A 20,011-nucleotide genomic window follows, 5' to 3' on the forward strand; every position below is an offset into this window, starting at 1 on the left:
ATGTTCTCAATGTTGGGCGAGTCCAGAACCAGGGGCCACAGTCTTAGAATAAAGAGGAGGCCATTTAAAACTGAGGTGAGAAGGAACTTTTTCACCCAGAGAGTTGTGAATTTGTGGAATTCTCTGCCACAGAGGGCAGTGGAGGCCAAATCACTGGATGAATTTAAAAGAGTTAGATAGAGCTCTAGGGTCTAGTGGAATCAAGGGATATGAGGAGAAGGCAGGCACAGGTTGCAGATTGTGGACGATCAGCCATGATCACAATGAATGGTGGTGCTGACTCGAAGGGCCGAATGGCCTCCTCCTGCACCTATTTTCTATGTTTCTATGTCTATGAATGGGTGACGTTTCGGGTCGAGACGAATCTTCAGACAATTTGTTTCTTGACTCAAGGAGCAGCACTAGGTCTGTTGAAAGGTTTTTAATAAGTTGAATTTGTGCCGAATTTGGACTTTCAACACCAGCAAATGATTACAGGAAAAGAGTAATGTTACAAATGTCTCTCCTCAGAAATAGTGTTGATATTAAATCTGAGAGAAAAGCATAATCAGCCCCTGCAGGTCATTAGTAACCGATGGGCTCCTGCGATCATGTTTCATTATGTTCTTAATGTTATAATCAGTTGTTCCTGGAAGAGAATAATGTCTCATCACAGAAGCAAAATGTTGTCATTAAGCAAAGTGGATTAAAATTCTTGAAAAATAACCTGATACATCAACAAATTACACAGCTCCTTTGAAATGTTGGCAGTGTCTGAAAATATTGACTTTCCTTTTGCTTCCTGGAGTTTTATTTATGGATCTTGCAGCTGAAGACGTTTGCCTCAGAAGTTAATATTTGTTTTCTTTAAAATTATTTGGATTTCATTTTCATTATTCTTCTCTCTGTTTATTATGCCGTTTATCCATATTCAGGTCCAAAGCATTCACGTCAGAGATTAAATATGCTGTTCTCTTTAATTTCAAACAGTAAAGGTCTGATGGGTTTGCTAAAAGCTTCCAGAAGGGTGGAAGGAAGACAAAACTAACTAGAGAACCTAGCAAAGAATTTGTGCAGGACGAACTGAAGAAGGTACTCGAACCATTGTGCAAAAGAATTTCACAGTGCTGTGCATACAGGACAATAAAGAACCATTGAACCATTGACCCATTGACCCATTGAACCACTGGACTTTCAACCTCTGCCCCACTTCTTCTCAGGTATCTACTTCTGAAGTCTTGAAACCAAGGTGTTCGTGTTATAGACAATAGACAATAAGTGCAGGAGTAGGCCATTCGGCCCTTCGAGCCAGCACCACCATTCAATGTGATCATGGCTGATCATTCTCAATCAGTACCCCGTTCCTGCCTTCTCCCCATACCCCCTGACTCTGCTATCCTTAAGAGCTCTATCATGTTGCCGCATGCCCTCAGCTTTAACTGCATTCCTTCATTTCAACATTACCGGTCCCATTTGTTTCTTATCGAAGCAACATCTCTCATCCATCTTTAAAAACAGATCCCTTTTTTGTAGTTTGACACAAAATTCCGGGGTAACTCAGCGGGTCAGGCAGCATCTCAGGAGAGAAGGAATGGGTGACGTTTCGGGTCGAGACCCTTCTTCAGACTGATGTCAGGGGAGGGGGCGGGACAAAGATAGGATGTAGTCGAAGAGAGGAAGGCTGGTGGGAGAACTGGGAAGAGGAGGGGATGGAGAGAGAGGGAAAGCAAGGACTATTTGAAGTTAGAGAAGTCAATGTTCATACCGCTGGGGTGTAAACTACTCAAGCGAAATATGAGGTGCCGTTCTTCCAATTTGCGCTGGGCCTTACACGGAGAAAACCCACGCAGGCCAAATTAGATGCCAAATGGCATGTATAGTGGGCAATAGACAGAGCTAAGTGACCCCACAATCAATGGGATCACATCTGAGCTCTGTAATCCTGCCACAGCGTGTGAATGGTGGTGGACAATTGGGAGACGATTCAACAAAGTCTGGTCGGCACGGTGGCGCAGCAGTAGAGTTGCTGCCTTACAGCGAACGCTGCGCCGGAGACCCGGGTTCGATCCCGACTACGGGTGCTGTCTGTACGGAATTTGTATGTTTTCCCCATGATCTGCGTGGGTTTTCTCCGAGATCTTCGGCGTACAGGTATGTAGGGTAATTGGCTTATTGGTAAATGGAAAAATTGTCCCTAGTGGGTGTAGGATAGTGTTAATGTGCGGGGATCGCTGGTCGGCGCGGACCCGGTGGGCCGAAAGGCCTGTTTCCGCGCTGTATCTCTAAACTAAACTAAACTAAACTAAACTAAACTAAACTAAACTAAATATCCCCGTTCTCAACAATGTGGGAGGCAAGCACATCAGTGAAAAGGAGAGAACTGAAACACTTGCAAGAATCTCCAGCTCAAAGTGCTGAGCGGGCAATTTAATCTCAGCCTCCTCCTGCAGTCCCCAGAGTGATTGATGACAGCCTTCAGCCAATTTGATTAATTCCATGTGATATCAAGAAATGGCTGGAAGCGTCGACCCACAGCAAAGGCCATGGGTCCTGGGAGCATGTTGGCAATAGCAGTGCAGACTTGTGCTCCTGAATCTGCTCTCTCTCTCTGCATGGCCACTTGCACCTCCCAGTTGCCGGCCACTTCAATTCCCCGCCTCATTTCCACACTGATCTCTCCGTCCTCAACCTTCTCCATTGCCAGGGTATGATGCGATACGACTTTATTTATCCCAGGAGGGAAATTGGTCTGCCAACAGTCATAAAACACAACAGTCTGAAGAAGGGTTCCGACCCGAAACATCACCCATTCCTTCTCTCCTGAGATGCTGCCTGACCCGCTGAATTACTCCAGCACTTTGTGGTACATAAAACACAACAAGACATGCCAACAGTCATAAAACACAGGCGGCACGGTGGCACAGCGGTAGAGTTGCCGCCTTACAGCGAATGCAGCGCCGGAGACCAAGGTTCGATCCCGACTACGGTTGCTGTCTGTTCGGAGTTTGTACGTTCTCCCCGCGACCTGCGTGGGTTTTCTCCGAGATCTTTGGTTTCCTCCCACACTCCAAAGACGTCCAAGTTTGTAGGTTAATTGGCTTGGTAAATGTAAAAATTGTCCCTAGTGTGTTTAGGATAGTGTTAATGTGCGGGGATCGCTGGTCGGCGCGGACCCGGTGGGCCGAAAGGGCCTGTTTCCGCGCTGTATCTCTAAACTAAACTAAACAACAAGACACATGAACCATGAAATTAAAGTGACGAGTGGAAAGTCCAGGATTGGGGACGTGCAAAGATTGGGGAGTAGGGTGGGGGTGGGGGGGAGTCAGTCTACCCCACGACAGAAGTGGGAGGAGTTGTACAGTTTGCGTACAGTTTTGGTCTCCTAATCTGAGGAAAGACATTCTTGCCATAGAGGGAGTACAGAGAAGGTTCACCAGATTGATTCCTGGGATGGCAGGACTTTCATATGAAGAAAGGCTGGATAGACTCGGCTTGTACTCGCTGGAATTTAGAAGATTGAGGGGGGATCTTATAGAAACTTACAAAATTCTTAAGGGGTTGGACAGGCTAGATGCAGGAAGATTGTTCCCGATGTTGGGGAAGTCCAGAACAAGGAGTCACAGTTTAAGGATAAGGGGGAAGTCTTTTAGGACCGAGATGAGAAAGTTTTTTTTCACACAGAGAGTGGTGAATCTGTGGAATTCTCTGCCACAGAAGGTAGTTGAGGCCAGTTCATTGGCTATATTTAAGAGGGAGTTAGATGTGGCCCTTGTGGCTAAAGGGATCAGGGGGTATGGAGAGAAGGCAGGTACAGGATACTGAGTTGGATGATCAGCCATGATCATATTGAATGGCGATGCAGGCTCGAAGGGCCGAATGGCCTACTCCTGAACCGATTTTCTATGTTTCTATGTTTCTATAGCCACAGGGAAGAAGGATCTTGCTGGATACAGCACCTTGCATAATTCCTTGATCGTTTACAACCCGTTGACATGAACAATACATTTTATTTTAATAAAACACCAAAGCGCTGGATTAGCTCAGCAGGACCGGGGGCATTTCTGGAGAACATGGATAGGTAACGTTTCAAGCTGGGACCATTCTTCAGACTGGATGGGAGAGGAGGGGAGGGGATGAAGAAATCTGGAAGAGAGTAAGGGCAGGACAAAGCTTGGCAAGTGATAGGTGGGCAGAGGTGAGGGTTTCTTTGGATAGGCAGAGAGTGGGACAAAGGCAGGCGATGAAAAGACTAAAGGTGTGAGATAAGGAGAGAAGAGTTGTGAATTGTGAAGCCAGAGCAAGGATTGTAGATTCAAGATTCACGATTTCACGATTTCAAGATCAATTTATTGTCACATGTACCAATTAAGGTGCAGTGAAATTTGAGTTACCACACAGCCATACTAAGTGAAAAGGAGGGAAAGTTGGAAAGGGAGGGATCTTGAACCAAAAAGTTGACTGTCCATTTCCTCCACAGATGCTACCTGAGTCAATTAGTCCCTCCCACAAATTGTTTTTTTGCTCCAGATTCTAAGCGGGAGAACATTATTTATTTTAAAATAAAATAAGGCACCAAGAGTGGTTCGGTAGCGCAACGACAACCAAGCTGGCCAAGTGCTGAAAGGCATTGCTACCAGTTTCAGTCAGCGGTAGATGCCGAGGGAACCTACATGAGGAGAGATCACCTGCGTGTCCCACTTCTTCTGTGCCCCCAAGGACAGCAAGAACATGGTCATCAGGTCATGATAGGAGCAGAATTAGGCCATTCGGCCCATCAAGTGAGCGGCACAGTGGCGCAGCGTGGGCAGCAGTAGAGTTGCTGCCTTACAACGAATGCAGCGCCGGAGACCCGGGTTCCATCCCGACTACGGGTGCCATCTGTACGGAGTTTGTACGTTCTCCCCGTGACCTGCGTGGGTTTTCTCCAAGATCTTCGGTTTCCTCCCACACTCCAAAGAAGTACAGGTATGTAGGTTAATTGCCTTGGTAAATGTAAAAAAATTGTCCCTAGTGTGTGTAGGATAGTGTTAATGTGCGGGGATCGCTGGGCGGCGCGGACCCGGTGGACCGAAAGGGCCTGTTTCCGCGCTGTATCTCTAAACTAAATCATGTAGGAAAATAACTGCAGATGCTGGTATAAATCGAAGGTATCACAAAATACTGGAGTGACTCAGAGGGTCAGGCAGCATCTCAGGAGAGAAGGAATGGGTGACGTTTCAGGTCGAGACCGACCCAGAACGTCACCCATTCCTTCTCTCCTGAGATGCTACCTGACCCGCTGAGTTACTCCAGCATTTTGTGATACCTAAACTAAATCATGGCTGATCTATCTTTCCCTCCTAACCCCACTCATTTTATTTCTTGAAAGGATTTGTGAAGCCCACATCTGTTGATGGAATATTATAACAAGATTTTATTTTCATTAACTCACCTCACGATTCCAATTTCCCTATACTGAAGCACCATGCTGATCCACAAAGTGCAGTGGGAAATAGTTTGTGTCTTGGTGGATAAGGTCAAAAATGTTTCTAACCTTTACCTGTGCCCTTTTAGGAAACTGTTCAGTAAAAAGAACCTACAAGATTTCACACTTAGGGATAAAATGCTGATAATGAATGAATGAATGAATGAATGAAAGAATGAATGAATGAATGAATAAGTTTATTGGCCAACTATGTGCAGATACAAGGAATGTGCCTTGGTGCTCCGCTCACAAATGACAACACAAACATACAGTTAACAATTAAGAATAAAGCATAACCACATCAAAACAATAAGGATACAACATTACGGTCTAAACATGTGGATGAGAATAAACCAGAGCAAAAAAGAGACTACAGACTTTGGTTATTGAGTAGAACTTCCACTCGTGGAAAAAAGCTGTGTTTATGTCTGGCTGTGGCTGCTTTGACAGTCCGGAGTCGCCTTCCAGAGGGAAGTGCTTAAAAGAGTTTGTAGCCAGGGTGAGAGGGGTCAGAGATAATCTTGCCCGCTCGCTTCCTGGCCCTTGCAGTGTACAGTTCGTCAATGGGGGGAAGGTTGCAGCCAACAACCTTCTCAGCTGTGCGAACGATCTGTTGCAGCCTCCGGATGTTGTGCTTGGTGGCTGAGCCAAACCAGACCATGATGAAGAAGGTGAGGATGGACTCAATGATAGCAGTATAGAATTGGACCATCATTGCCTGTGGCAGATTGTGTTTCCTCAGTTGCCGCAGGAAGTACATCCAGTAACACATCAAGTTTATTGTTATCAATCATTTGCAGTTTAATTAAGTAATTATTCATAGGTGAAGTGCAAGCTATTGACATCATCATTGACACTGGAGCAGTGTGGAATAGATTCCAATCAACACTGATCGTGGACTGTTGATCTACCTCATTAGTGACCCTCGTACTATCCTTGATCGGACTATGCTGGCTTTACCTTGCACTAAACGTTATTCCCTTATCATGTATCTGTCCGCTGTAAATGGCTTGATGCTAATCGTGCTTTATCTTTCTGCTGACTGGTTAGCACGCATCAAAAGCTTTTCACTGTAGTTCGGTACACATAGTTCAATAAACTAAGCTAAACTAAAAATGAGACAATTGCAAGCCAGCCACTGGAACTTTTGTTTTGTGACAAGCTGTTTGTGCATTTAATTTTTAGCAGGCTTTTCAAATTTCATTAAAAAATTTGCATTTACTCAGAATACTAAAGGTTTGACCTCCACATTGAAGAAAATCATTCTCACGAGAAGGACTTCCTGATCACCCAGCATTGCTCAAAGTTTAGGAGACCCTGGGGCAGGCAGGGAAAAAGACCTTGAGAACCATATGTTATGCAAAACAAATGCCAGTTTGTTTTCAATTAAGAGGCCATAATCGGAAATTGAATTTACCTGCACACATTTTTCTTGCACAAATCATGCATGAAAGTGGTTTCAGCAAGGTTAGAAATCTGAGTAAACCCGCTGAGTTACTCCAGAATCTCGCTTTCTTTTTCAGCAAGGTTAGGTTGAGCTAGTATCATCTCCATCTGACTGCTGACTGGGGAACGTCTATGTACGATTGATCTTGGAGAGACTCATGCTTTCCTGGCCTTAGTCTTACATTTAAGCTCGGTACACGTGACAATAGACAATAGACAATAGACAATAGACAATAGGTGCAGGAGGAGGCCATTTGGCCCTTCGAGCCAGCACCGCCATTCGATGTGATCATGGCTGATCATTCTCAATCAGTACCCCGTACAGCCTTCTCCCCATACCCCCTGACAATAAACTAAACAGAATAGCTAAGGACATCCATCACAGGTCATACACAACAACCTTCCACTATGGCTGAAGGTAATTAAAGTTTTTGTTTACAACCTACAACTTTTTGTTGAACAGGTGGCGCAGCGGTAGAGTTACTGCCTTACAGCGCCAGGGACCCTGGTTCGATCCTGTCTACGGGTGCTGTTTGTACGGAGTTTGTACGTTCGCACTGTGACCTGCGTGGGTTTTCTCCAGGTGCTTCAGTTTCCTCCCACACTCCAAAGACGCACAGATATGTAGCTTAATTGGCTTGGTAAAATTGTAGATTCTCTCTTGCATGTAGGAAAGTTAGTGTTCGGGAATTGTTGGTCGGTGCGGACTTGGTGGGCTGAAGGGCCTGTTTCCGCGCTGTATCTCTAAACTAAACTAATTAAGGCAAACTTTGCCCTTGGATCGTGAATGAGAATAGTTGAAGTGTCTGATATCAACATTTAGTTTAGTTTGGTTTAGTTTAGAGATACAGCGTGGAAACAGGCCCTTCGGCCCACCGGGTCCGCGCCGACCAGCGATCCCCGCACATTAACACTATCCTACACACACGAGGGACAATTTTTACATTTACCAAGCCTACAAACCTGTACGTCTTTGGAGTGTGGGAGGAAACAGAAGATCTCGGAGAAAACCCACACAGGTCACGGGGAGAAGGTACAAACTCTGCCGCAAGTGCTGTAAGGTAGCAACTCTACCGCTGCGCAAACGTCTGTGCCCTCCTTCCTCGCAACATGGACCCACTACAGTTCGCATACCGTCCGAACAGATCCACGGATGATGCGGTCTCCCAGGTTCTGCACACCGCTCTCTCTCATCTTGACAGCCAGGGGGGCTATGTGAGGATGCTGTTCATTGACTTTAGTTCAGCATTCAACACAATAGTCCCCAGCAGACTGGTTGAGAAGCTGATGGAACTTGGGCTTAGCACCCCTCTGTGTGCCTGGGTCCTGGACTTTCTCACTGCCAGGCCCCAAGTGGTCAGGATGGGGGAACACACATCTAGCTCCCTCACCCTGAACATAGGATCCCCCCAGGGTTGCGACCTTAGCCCCCTACTGTACTCCCTGTACACACATGACTGTGGGGCCAGGTTCAGCTCAAACTCCATCATCAAGTTTGCTGATGACACTGTGGTGGTGGGCCGGATCTCCAACAATGATGAGAAGGCCTACCGGGAGGAGGTGGCTGATCTGGCACTCTGGTGTCAGGACAATAGCCTCCTCTTGAATGTCACTAATAACTAAGGAGCTGATTGTGGACTTTAGAAGGGCTCAACATCCAAGGACGTACACGCCACTGGAGATAAATGGGTCTACTGTGGATAGGGTGAGCAGTTTTAAATACCTGGGAGTCCGCATCACAGAGGATCTGACGTGGGCAACACACATTGCCGTACTGGTGGGTAAGGCAAAGCAGCGCCGTTACCACCTCAGACAGCTGAGGAAATTCAGTGTCTCTGAGGATCCTTCAGTGCTTCTACTCTGGGGCTGTAGAGAGCATCCTGTCCGGTAACATTACAGTCTGGTTTGGGAACAGCTCTGCCCAGGACAGGATGGCCCTGCAGAGAGTAGTGCGTTCGGCAGACCGCACCATGGGAACTACACTCGCCCCCCTGCAGGACCTATACATCAGGAGGTGCAGATCCAGAGCCAGCAACATTATGGGGGACCCCTGCCACCCCAGTAACAGACTGTTCCAGCTGCTACGGTCAGGCAAACGCCTCCGCTGTCACGCTGTGAAAACAGAGAGGATGAGACGGAGTTTCTTCCCACAGGCCATCAGGACTGTTAACTATTATAACTCCAGGGACTAAATTTTGTCTTCACTGTATTAACTTTTATTTATATGCTGTAACTGTAATTCTTTTTTGTGCACAATCCGCAGGCATTGCCACTTTCATTTCACTGCACATCGTGTATGTGTATGTGTATGTGACAAATAAACTTGACTTGACCACATGTGTTATCTTCAGCGTTCAATGCTCAGGATAATGGAATCGGCAGTCCCTTCACTGTTCTCAGCATTTCTGTGCAACCTACACCTGAGCTGAGACTGCGATCAGTGCCCCTCGATCAGCCTCGACATTGCAGTGATACAGGGGTCACTGAAGGCACGGTGGCGCAGCAGTAGAGTTGCTGCCTTACAGCGAATGCAGTGCTGGAGTCCCAGGTTCGATCCCGACACCAGGTGCAGTCTGTCAGGAGTTTGTACGTTCTCCCCGTGACCTGCGTGCTTTTTCTCCGAGATCTTCGGTTTCCTCCCACACTCCAAAGACGTCCAGATATGTAGGTAGGAAAGAACTGCAGATGCTGGTTCAAGTCGAAGGTAGACACAAAATGCTGGAGTAACTCAGTGGGACAGGCAGCATCTCTGGAGAGCATCTCCAGAGATGCTGCCTGTCCTGCTGAGTTACTCCAGCATTTTGTGTCTACCTCAGATATGCAGGTAAATTGGCTTGGTGAATGTAAAAAAATAGTCCTTAGTGTGTGTAGGATAGTGTTAATATGCGGGGATCGCTGGTCGGCGTGGACCCGGTGGGCCATGGGGCCTGTATGATATGATATTGCACGGGGGCAGATTAGTGCTTGGATGTTCTTGAACACAATCACTGTGTTCCTTGTGCAGCTTACAACCCAACACTATTAATATGGAATTTTCTAATTTTGAGTAACCCTTGCTTTCCCCTCTCTTTGTTCCACCCCCACCCTAGTTCTCCGACTAGTTTCACTGTCCTTCTGATTGATTTTACACTTAGACAATAGACAATAGACAATAGGTGCAGGAAGAGGCCATTCGGCCCTTCCAGCCAGCACCACCATTCAATGTGATCATGGCTGATCATTCTCAATCAGTATCCCGTTCCTGCCTTCTCCCCATACCCCCTGACTCTGCTATCCTTAAGAGCTCTATCTAGCTCTCTCTTGAATGCATTTAGAGAATTGGCCTCCACTGCCTTCTGAAGCAGAGAATTCCACAGATTCACAACTCTCTGACTGTAAAAGTTTTTCCTTATCTCAGTTCTAAATGGCCTACCCCTTATTCTTAAACTGTGGCCCCTTGTTCTGGACTCCCCCAACATTGGGAACATGTTTCCTGCCTCTAACGTGTCCAACCCCTTAACAATCTTATACGTTTCGATAAGATCTCCTCACTTGTTTGGATGTATGCCTGATTGTTTAAATGCCTCCTTCTCACCTTTCCCTCAGCTAACAATGAACCGCTCTACATTTCCTAATCACCGTCTGCTTTGATCTGTCGTTTTCACACCTTATCCCTCCCATGTCTGTGTCTCTCTCTCCCCAGTCACTCAGTCTGAAGTAGAGTCTCGACCTGAAACATCACCGATTCGTTCTCTCCAGAGATGCTGCCTGACCCGCTGAGTTACTCCAGCATTTTGTGTCTGTCTTTGGTGTAAACCAGCATCTGCAGTTCCTGCTCACACACTGTGTTCTTTTCCTTTCATTCCCCTTCACTTCAGTAGAAGTTTTGTCTTTACCATGGAGACAGTACTTTACACTCTGACTCTCTTCCCACAAATCAGCCAGGCCAAGATCTTTTTAGTTTAGAGATACAGTTTGGAAACAGGCCCTTCAGCCCACCGAGTCCGCACCGACCAACGATCCCCGCACATTAACACTGTCCTACACACACTAGGGACAATTTTTTTCATTTGCCAAGCCAATTAACCTACAAACCTGTACGTCTTTGGAGTGTGGGAGGAGACCGAAGATCTCAGAGAAAACCCATGCAGGTCACGGGGAGAACGTACAAACTCCGTATAGTCGGGATGGAACCCGGGTATCCGGCGCTGCATTCGCTGTAAGGTAGCAACTCTACCGTTGCGCCACCGTGCAGCCCTGATCTGATAATTGTCAGGTCATTAGGCAGATCGTTATAAGAACTACACAGGTCCCATTTGAACAAATGTGTGCAAAAATCACAATAATGAGCTCAAAATAGTCTGCCTAACCTCACAAATGTCCGCAGGGCATCAGAGCAGTTACTAATTCTATAGCAGCACATGTTTCATGCACCAAAGGGGGATGAAACCCAATTTCCAGCATTAATATTGATCGCTGGGTCGGCGCGGACTTGGTGGGCATAGGATCTGTTTCCGCGCTGTATCTCTAAACTAAACTAAACTAAACTATCTTTGTCCACATCCTATCTTTGTCCCACCCCCTCCCCTGTAGAAGGGTCTCGACCTGAAATGTCACCCATTCCTTCTCTCCCGAGATGCTGCCTGACCCGCTGAGTTACCCCAACATTTTGTGTCGACCTTAAACTAAACTAATGATTGGGAGGGTTGCATCTGTTCCATCATCACATGTACCTAAGATAGACCTAACAAGCTGGAGTAACTCAACGGGACAGGCAGCATCTCTGGAGAGAAGGAATGGATGGCGTTTCGGGTCGAAGAAGTCTGAAGTCATACTCTGAAGAAGGGTCTCGACCCGAAACTTCACCCATTCCTTCTCTCCAGAGATGCTGCCTGACCTGCTGAGTTACTCCAGCCTTTTGCATTTATATTCAGTGTACACCAGCACCTGCAGTTCCTTCCTTCACATATTCATAGCGTGCCTGAACGTTGCTTGTGTCCAGTATCTCAATGTTCATAGATCCTGCCTAAACCAAACTTCTCAGTTCTGCTCAGAATCAGTATAAGAATCAAAACATAGGCAGTCACAGCAAATGCATTAAATTATTTAACCAGTGCATCGGCCTCCGATTCCAAAATTAAATTAAATTAAACTAAATTAAATTAAATTAAATTAAGATAATATAAGATAATATGCTGATTTTCTCTCCTCCATCCATCTACCATTGCTTGAGGGTGGTTCAAGTTATTAATCAACTGAAAGGAATATACCAGAGGGCTTGGGCTGTCGTAAGGGGAATGAGGGATGTAGCAATAGATAGGTCCCTTCACATCTGCTATTGCAGATCTGAAGAGGACCTGAGCTGAGTGGCACATTGGATGTGAGTAGAAGTATTAACTAGACGAAACGTCACGATTTTAAACTTCATCTGTCCATTTCCCTCCAAAAATGCTACCTGACCTACTGAGTTCCTCCAGCAATTTGTTTTTAGTTTAGTTATTTTAGAGATACAGCTCGGAAACAGGCCCTTTCAGCCCACCGAGTCCGCGCCGACCAGTGATCCCCACACATTAACACTATCTTACACACACTCGGGACAATGTTCACATTTACCAAGCCAATTAACCTACAAACCTGTACGTCTTTGGAGTGTGGGAGGAAACCGAAGATCTTGGAGAAAACCCACGCAGGTCACGGCGAGAACGTCCAAACTCCATACGGACAGCACCCGTAGTCGGGATGGGACCCGGGTCTCCGGCGCTGCATTCGCTGTAAGGCAACAACTCTACCAATGTGTCCTTGACTTCAACAATTTCTGGGCATTCTAGTATTTTCATTTTAGCAGAAGGCAGATGCCGATATCTGTTCAACCTCCTATTTTGTTCTTTTTTCTTGTCTTATTCCCCCTTTGATTTTTTTGCCTTCCACCAGCATAGCATGTCCCATTTGAAGGCTCATCCAACCAACCTTATCAAATTCATTATTCCCTCAGCCTTTCCCCACATTCCGCCTGGTATGGGAGGGGTTGGAGGGAGGGCCGGCGAGCAGACAGAGGGGGTGCACGGCCTTGAAGGGGGAGTGGGTCACTGGAGGTCCTGCAGCAGCCTGGGGCTCGGCTGGACTTTGTGGGGGAAACTTTTTTACAATCTCTTACCTCGACGGAGATGTGAGTTGTCTCCATGTAGTATCTCCGTCCCCACTGCAGCCTAACATCGAGGAGTTGGTGGCCTTTCCTGGAGACCGGCCCGGCACTTCATGCCGCGGGCGTGGCGTGGACTTTAACATCGTGGAGCTGCAATCCTTTGCCGAGGATCGACTGTGGAGAGCTCCAACCGCGGGGCCTGTGGACTTTAACACCATGACGCCCGCGGTCTCTGGTAAGAAGAGGCCGACTCGGGAGCTCCATGAGAGAGTTTCAACCGTCCCGACGCGGGGAGTTTCGATCATCCCGACACGAAGGCCTCGGACATCGGACAGTCGGCAGCGACGACTGTTCAACAGCCCCGACCGCGGGTGAACAAAGAGGAAGGTGGTTGAACTTTATTACCTTCCATCACAGTGAGGAATGTGGAATCCGCTGTGGTGGATGTTTATGTTAAATCTTATTTTATGTGGTTGTGTGTCTTGTTGCGTTTCACATGGTATGGCTGTATGGTAACTCAAATATCACTGTACCTTAATTGGTACATGTGGCAATAAATTGATCTTGAAATCGTGAAATTTTGAAATCTTGAAATTGTGAAATTTTGAAATCTTGAAATCGTGAAATCTTGAAATCTTGAAATCTTGAAATCTTGAAATCTTGAAATCTTGAAATCTTGAAATCTTGAAATCTTGACTATGCTCCACTGTAAAAGGCCGAGCGCACGACCACATGGCCCACAGCGGTGGAGCAGCGATGTGGACACCACGGCTACACTTGGCCAGGCCGGGACTTTGAACGATGAGATGACTTCAAACATGGCAGTGCTGGCATTACATGCAAAATAGTTTTCACTGTGTAGCGTTTAATTGTATGCAGTGCCCTCCATAATGTTTGGGACAAAGACCCATCATTTATTTATTTGCCTCTGTACTCCACAATTTGAGATTTGTAATAGAAGAAAATCACATGTGGTTAAAGTGCACATTGCCAGATTTTAATAAAGCCATTTTTATACATTATGGTTCGAGCGGTCATTGGATGCAAAGGATGTGCAGCAATATACTAAACATGACTACTTTCATTTACATGACATTGCTGTGTCCCAAACATTATGGTGCCCTGAAATGGGGGGACTATGTATAAACACTGCTGTAATTTCTACATGGTGAAACCAAAATGTATATAAATGGCCTTTATTAAAATCTGACAATGTGCACTTTAACCACATGTGATTGTTTTCTATTACAAATCTCAAATGGTGGAGTACAGAGGCAAAAAAATAAATGATGGGTCTTTGTCCCAAACATTATGGAGGCCACTGTGTGTGACAATAAATACCCATTAAATCTTTGAACCATATATCTCCACAGTGGTGATCCTATTCTTCTCCCAGTCTTGTCCTTCATGCCAGTAAAGGTGGTGGGGTCGAGATATGCCATCAGAGGCAAGTAACTTCAGAAGGATGGCACGGTGGCGCAGCGGTTACTTTGCTGCCTTACAGCACCAGAGACCCAGGTTCGATCCTGACTACGGGTCCTGTCTGTACAGAGTTTGTACGTTCTCCCCGTGACATGCGTGGGTTTTCTCAAGTTGCTCCTGTTTCCTCCCACACTCCAAAGACGTACAGAGTTGTAGCTTGATAGGCTTGGTAAAAATTGTAAATTGTCCCTAGTGTGATTAGGATAGTGTTAGCGTACAGGATGATGACTGGTCGGCATGGACTGGGTGGGCGAAAGGGCCTGTTTATGTGCCGTATCTCAAAACTAAACTAAACTAAACTAAACTAAACTAAACATTTAGTCAGTGGTACAGTGCACCCATTGTTCACTGATGGTGGAAAGAATGAATATTTAGGGTAGGTGGATGCACCATCTTTCCTTGGATTTTCTTCAAACTTTTTCCTCAAGCTTCTTCAATGCACAAACCTGCATAGATTTACTACTACATTAGTAAAAAACTCATCTTGTACAAATATATACACCGATGAGCCAAAACATTATGACCACCGACAGGTGAAGTGAATAACATTGATTATCTTGTTACAATGGCACCTGTCAAATTGTTGCGCTATCGTGAACCATTTTGGCTGTATTTCGGACACATACCCCAAAAAATAAACATCGCCATTTTGATCTAATACTTCCGCGTTCAATGTTATCATATATATATACAGCGTGCTTCGTTGAGGTAAATGCTCAAATTTTCTTCAAGGTTAAAGTTTGGCCACTCAATAATATCATCGAAACATAGAAACATTGAAAAAATGTTTTTCAGGAGGAGGCCATTTGGGCCTTCGAGCCAGCACCACCATTCTACCACTGATATTAAGCTCAACAGCCTACAGTTCCTTAACTTAGAAACATACAAAATAGGTGCAGGAGGAGGCCATTCGGCCCTTCGAGCCAGCACCGCCATTCATTGTGATCATGGCTGATCGTCCCCAATCAATAACCCGTGCCTGCCTTCTCCCCATATCCTTTAATTCAACTAGCCCCTAGAGCTCTATCTAACTCTCTCTTAAATCCATCCAGTGATTCGGCCTCCACTGCCCTCTGTGGCAGAGAATTCCACAAATTCACAACTCTCTGGGTGAAAAAGTTCCTTCTCACCTCAGTTTTAAATGGCCTCCCCTTTACTCTAAGACTGTGGCCCATGGTTCTGGACTCGCCCAACATTGGGAATTTTTTTCCTGTATCTAGCTTGTCTAGTCCTTTTATAATTTTATATGTTTCTATAAGATCCCCTCTCATCCTTCTAAACTCCAGTGAATACAAGCCTAGTCTTTTCAATCTTTCCTCATATGACAGTCCCGCCATCCCAGGGATCAATCCCGTGAACCTACGCTGCACTGCCTCAATTACAAGGATGTCCTTCCTCAAATTAGGCGACCAAAACTGTACACAATACTCCAGATGTGGTCTCACCAGGGCCCTATACAACTGCATAAGAACCTCTTTACTCCTATACTGAAATCATCTCGTTACGAAGGCCAACATGCCATTAGCTTTCTTCACTGCCTGCTGTACCTGCACGCCAACTGACAGTGACTGGTGTATTAATATTGTGTGTCTTTTTTTCCATCAACCGCTGTCACAACGGGAACCCAACGTGTCCATGGATCGTGTTTCGTTCAAATTGTTGCGTTATCATGTACCGTTTTAGCTGCTTTTTGCCCAACCAATTGTTCAGGTGCTTTTGATTGCAACATGCGCCTTAATTTAGTTCAACAAAGAAACTGACAAGTTACTAAAGAACCTTTAGTAAAGAACGGGAGCCCAATAGTCCATGGGTCGTCTAGTCATTACTAAAAGCAGGGCATCTATCATTAATACTGGTTTAATGAAGTAAAACTTCAAGAAAATAGTTCAGATAAATCACGAAACGTTGATGATATGGAATATACAGAACATCAGTCCTAAATAATTCACGTTGTTCGAACATTTACCTAGTGACACAATCCTCCACGTTGTACACGATGTGTAACAAATTGTCACGGTTATACATCTGTTTGCAAGTAGGTTCACAGGAGAAATCAGTGCGCACAATTTTACGTATGTGTTATATTTTACAGTAGTTCCCAAGTCAACAGTAGCAGACCTCACCACAGTTGCTCTGACCTTTAAGTGTACATTGGGAATAGGGAAATGACGGGTGATTTTTCGTGAGCAATAAAAAGCGTAGCAATTATTGCTACTGTTTCCCCTTTATAGGATATAGAGGAAATCATGGCTAATTGGTGCCAATGTAAAAATCTAACAGTTCATGGTTTGTCTTCATTGCAGCCTGTAAAACTGTACAGAATGCAGCTTTATCACAGTGCTGTTGAAATTTGCAATCGCCAAGATGATTGTTGGTACCAATTTGGCAATCTGTATGTTGTAAACTATAAAAAGTAATGTCATCAAAGAGAGAGAGTAATGAGTGTTAGCTGTCCCAGGAGAATTGTTTGTATAACAAAGAATACGCTGAATATAGTTGTATCACATTGACTTGATAAAAATATGATGTTCAAATATCTGCCATGTTATCTTGGCAGAATTACTTACTTCTGTAATGGACTTAATTGCCAACGCATTAATTCTTCCTTTATTGGAGACAACGTAGCACATTGCCAAACTAGTACACTGCCAAAATAGTACATTGCACAGTTTTTATTTCTTGATTAGTACGGACGTCAGAGGTTATGGGGAGAAGGCAGGAGAATGGGGTTAGGCGGGAGAGATAGATCAGCCATGATTGAATGCCGGAGTGGACTTGATGGGCCGAATGGCCTGATTCTTCTCCTATCACCTACGATCTTATTATCCTAAGAGTACTGTGACAGAGTGCGTAAAGGGAGCTAGGGCTTCTGACATTTTTAGTGCGATCATTCTATGCGATACCAAAATCTTCCACAATATCTGCCTCATTATTCAACATGAATAAAATCATGTATTGTAAAAAGGTGGTCAAAAAGGCTTTTGGCACTTTGGCCTTCAGCAGTCAGAGTATTGAGTATACAAGTTGGGAGATCAAGTTGCAGTTGTATAAGACATTGGTGAGACTGCGTTTAGAATATTGTGTTCAATTCTGGCCACCATGTTTTGGGAAAGATATTGTCAAGCTTGAAAAGGGTTCAGAAAAGATTTACGAGGATGTTGCCAGGACTAGAGGGTGTGAGCTACTGGGAGAGGTTGAGTAGGCTGGGACTCTATTCCATGGAGCGCAGGAGGATGAGGGAAGATCTTATAGAGGTGTATAAAATCATGAGAGGAATAGATCGGGTAGATGCACAGAGTCCCTTGCCCAGAGTAGGGGAATCGAGAACCAGAGGACATAGGTTCAAGGTGAAGGGGAAAGGATTTAATAGGAATCCGAGGGGTAACTTTTTCACACAAAGGGTGGTGGGTGTATGGAACAACCTGCCAGAGGAGGTAGTTGAGGCTGGGACTACCCCCATCGTTTAAGAAACAGTTAGACAGGTACATGGATAGGGCATGTTTGGAGGGATATGAATGAATGAATGAATGAATGAATGAATGAATGAATACGTTTATTGGCCAAGTATGTGCACATACAAGGAATGTGCCTTGGTGCTCCGCTCACAAATGACAACACAAACATACAGTTAACAATTAAGAATAAAGCATAATCACATCAAAACAATAAGGATGCACCATTATGTGGGTGAAAATAAACCAGAGCAAAAAAGAGACTACAGACTTTGGTTATTGAGTAAAACTATCACTTGAGGAAAAAAAGCTGTTTTTATGTCTGGCTGTGGCTGCTTTGACAGTCCGGAGTCGCCTTCCAGAGGGAAGTGCTTCAAAGAGTTTGTGGCCAGGATGAGAGGGGTCAGAGATGATCTTGCCCGCTGGCTTCCTGGCCCTTGCAGTGTACAGTTCGTCAATGGGGGGAAGGTTGCAGCCAACAACCTTCTCAGCTGTGCGAATGATCCGTTGCAGCCTCCGGATGTTGTGCTTGGTGGCTGAGCCAAACCAGACCATGATGGAGAAGGTGAGGACGGACTCAATGATAACAGTATAGAATTGGACCATCATTGCCTGTGGCAGATTGTGTTTCCTCAGTTGCCGCAGGAAGTACATCCTCTGTTGGGCCTTTTTGACTGTGGAGTCGATGGTGGCCCCCCATTTAAGGTCCCTGGAGATGATGGTTCCAAGGAACTTAAATGACTCCACAGATGTGACTGTGGTGTTGTTGACGGTGAGGGGGGGGGGGGGGGGGGGAGCTCCTCGAAAGTGTACAATTAGTTCCACTGTCTTGAGAGCATTGAGCTCCAGGTTGTTGCGATGGCACCAGGACGCCAGCTGTGTCACTTCCCATCTGCAGGCAGATTCCTTCCCATCCTGGATCAGTCCAATCAGGGTTGTGTCATCCACAAACTTGAGGAGCTTGACAGAGGAGTCTGTGGAGGTGCAGTCGTTGGTGTAGAGAGAGTAAAGGAGAGGGGAGAGTACGCAGCCTTGCGGTGCTCCTATGCTGAGGGTCTGCGAGTCCGAGATGTGCTTTCCCAGCCTCACATGCTGCTTCCTGTCCGTCAGGTAGTTGATGATCCACTGACAGAGGGGTTCAGGCACAGTCAACTGGGAGAGTTTGTAGTGTAGTAGCTCTGGCACAATGGTGTTAAATGCAGAGATAAAGTCCACAAACAGAATCCTGGCATAGGTCCCCTTGTGGTCTAGGTGCTGGAGGATGAAGTGCAGGCCTAGGTTGACTGCATTTATTCACAAAATGCTGGAGTAACTCAGCAGGTCAGGCAGCATCTCGGGAGAGAAGGAATGGGTGACGTTTCGGGTCGAGACCCTGAAGATGTAGACTATGAGTCTACATTACTGTTACTGTGGTTGAATCACTGAGTGCAGACTGAGAAGACCATACACTTGCAACCACAGTTGAGAGAGATCATATGAAGTGAAGCAAAATCCTCATTAAGCAAATAGACCTCAGACCCTGACTCTTGGAGTCTCTGACACCTATCTCAAAAGCTTTTAAAATGTTTTAAGTGCCTCTGAGAGGCAGATACATTTATATTTTATTTAACTGGGCTTAAATAACCAGAATAACTTATTTTAAAAATTTACAAATAAATTTTTTTTAAATTGAATTTTATGCACTGCAAATTACTAGCAAATAATTAAGAATTTTAACGTGTTGTAGACGAGGTAAAATAACTGAGGAAGGAAAAGCAGATGCTGGTTTGAACAAAAGATAGACAAAAAAAGCTGGAGAAACTCAGCGGGTCAGGCAGCATCTCTGGAGAAAAGGAATAGGTGACGTTTTGGGTCAAAACCCTTCTTCAGACTGAGAGTCAGGGGAAAGGGAAACGAGAGATATAGATGGTGATGTAGAGAGATACAGAACAAACTAGAACAAATGGACCCATTGGGCACAAACCTCTCCTGCATTGGTGCAGCACCCTCTCCTCCACCCCCCTGCCCCTACACTTTCCTCCCTCCCCTCTCCCCATTCCCCTCTACCCCTCCCCTCCCCCTCCCCTC

This window comes from Rhinoraja longicauda, chromosome 7 (assembly GCF_053455715.1).
Source record: "Rhinoraja longicauda isolate Sanriku21f chromosome 7, sRhiLon1.1, whole genome shotgun sequence".
In the NCBI taxonomy this organism is placed as follows: Eukaryota; Metazoa; Chordata; class Chondrichthyes; order Rajiformes; family Arhynchobatidae; genus Rhinoraja; species Rhinoraja longicauda.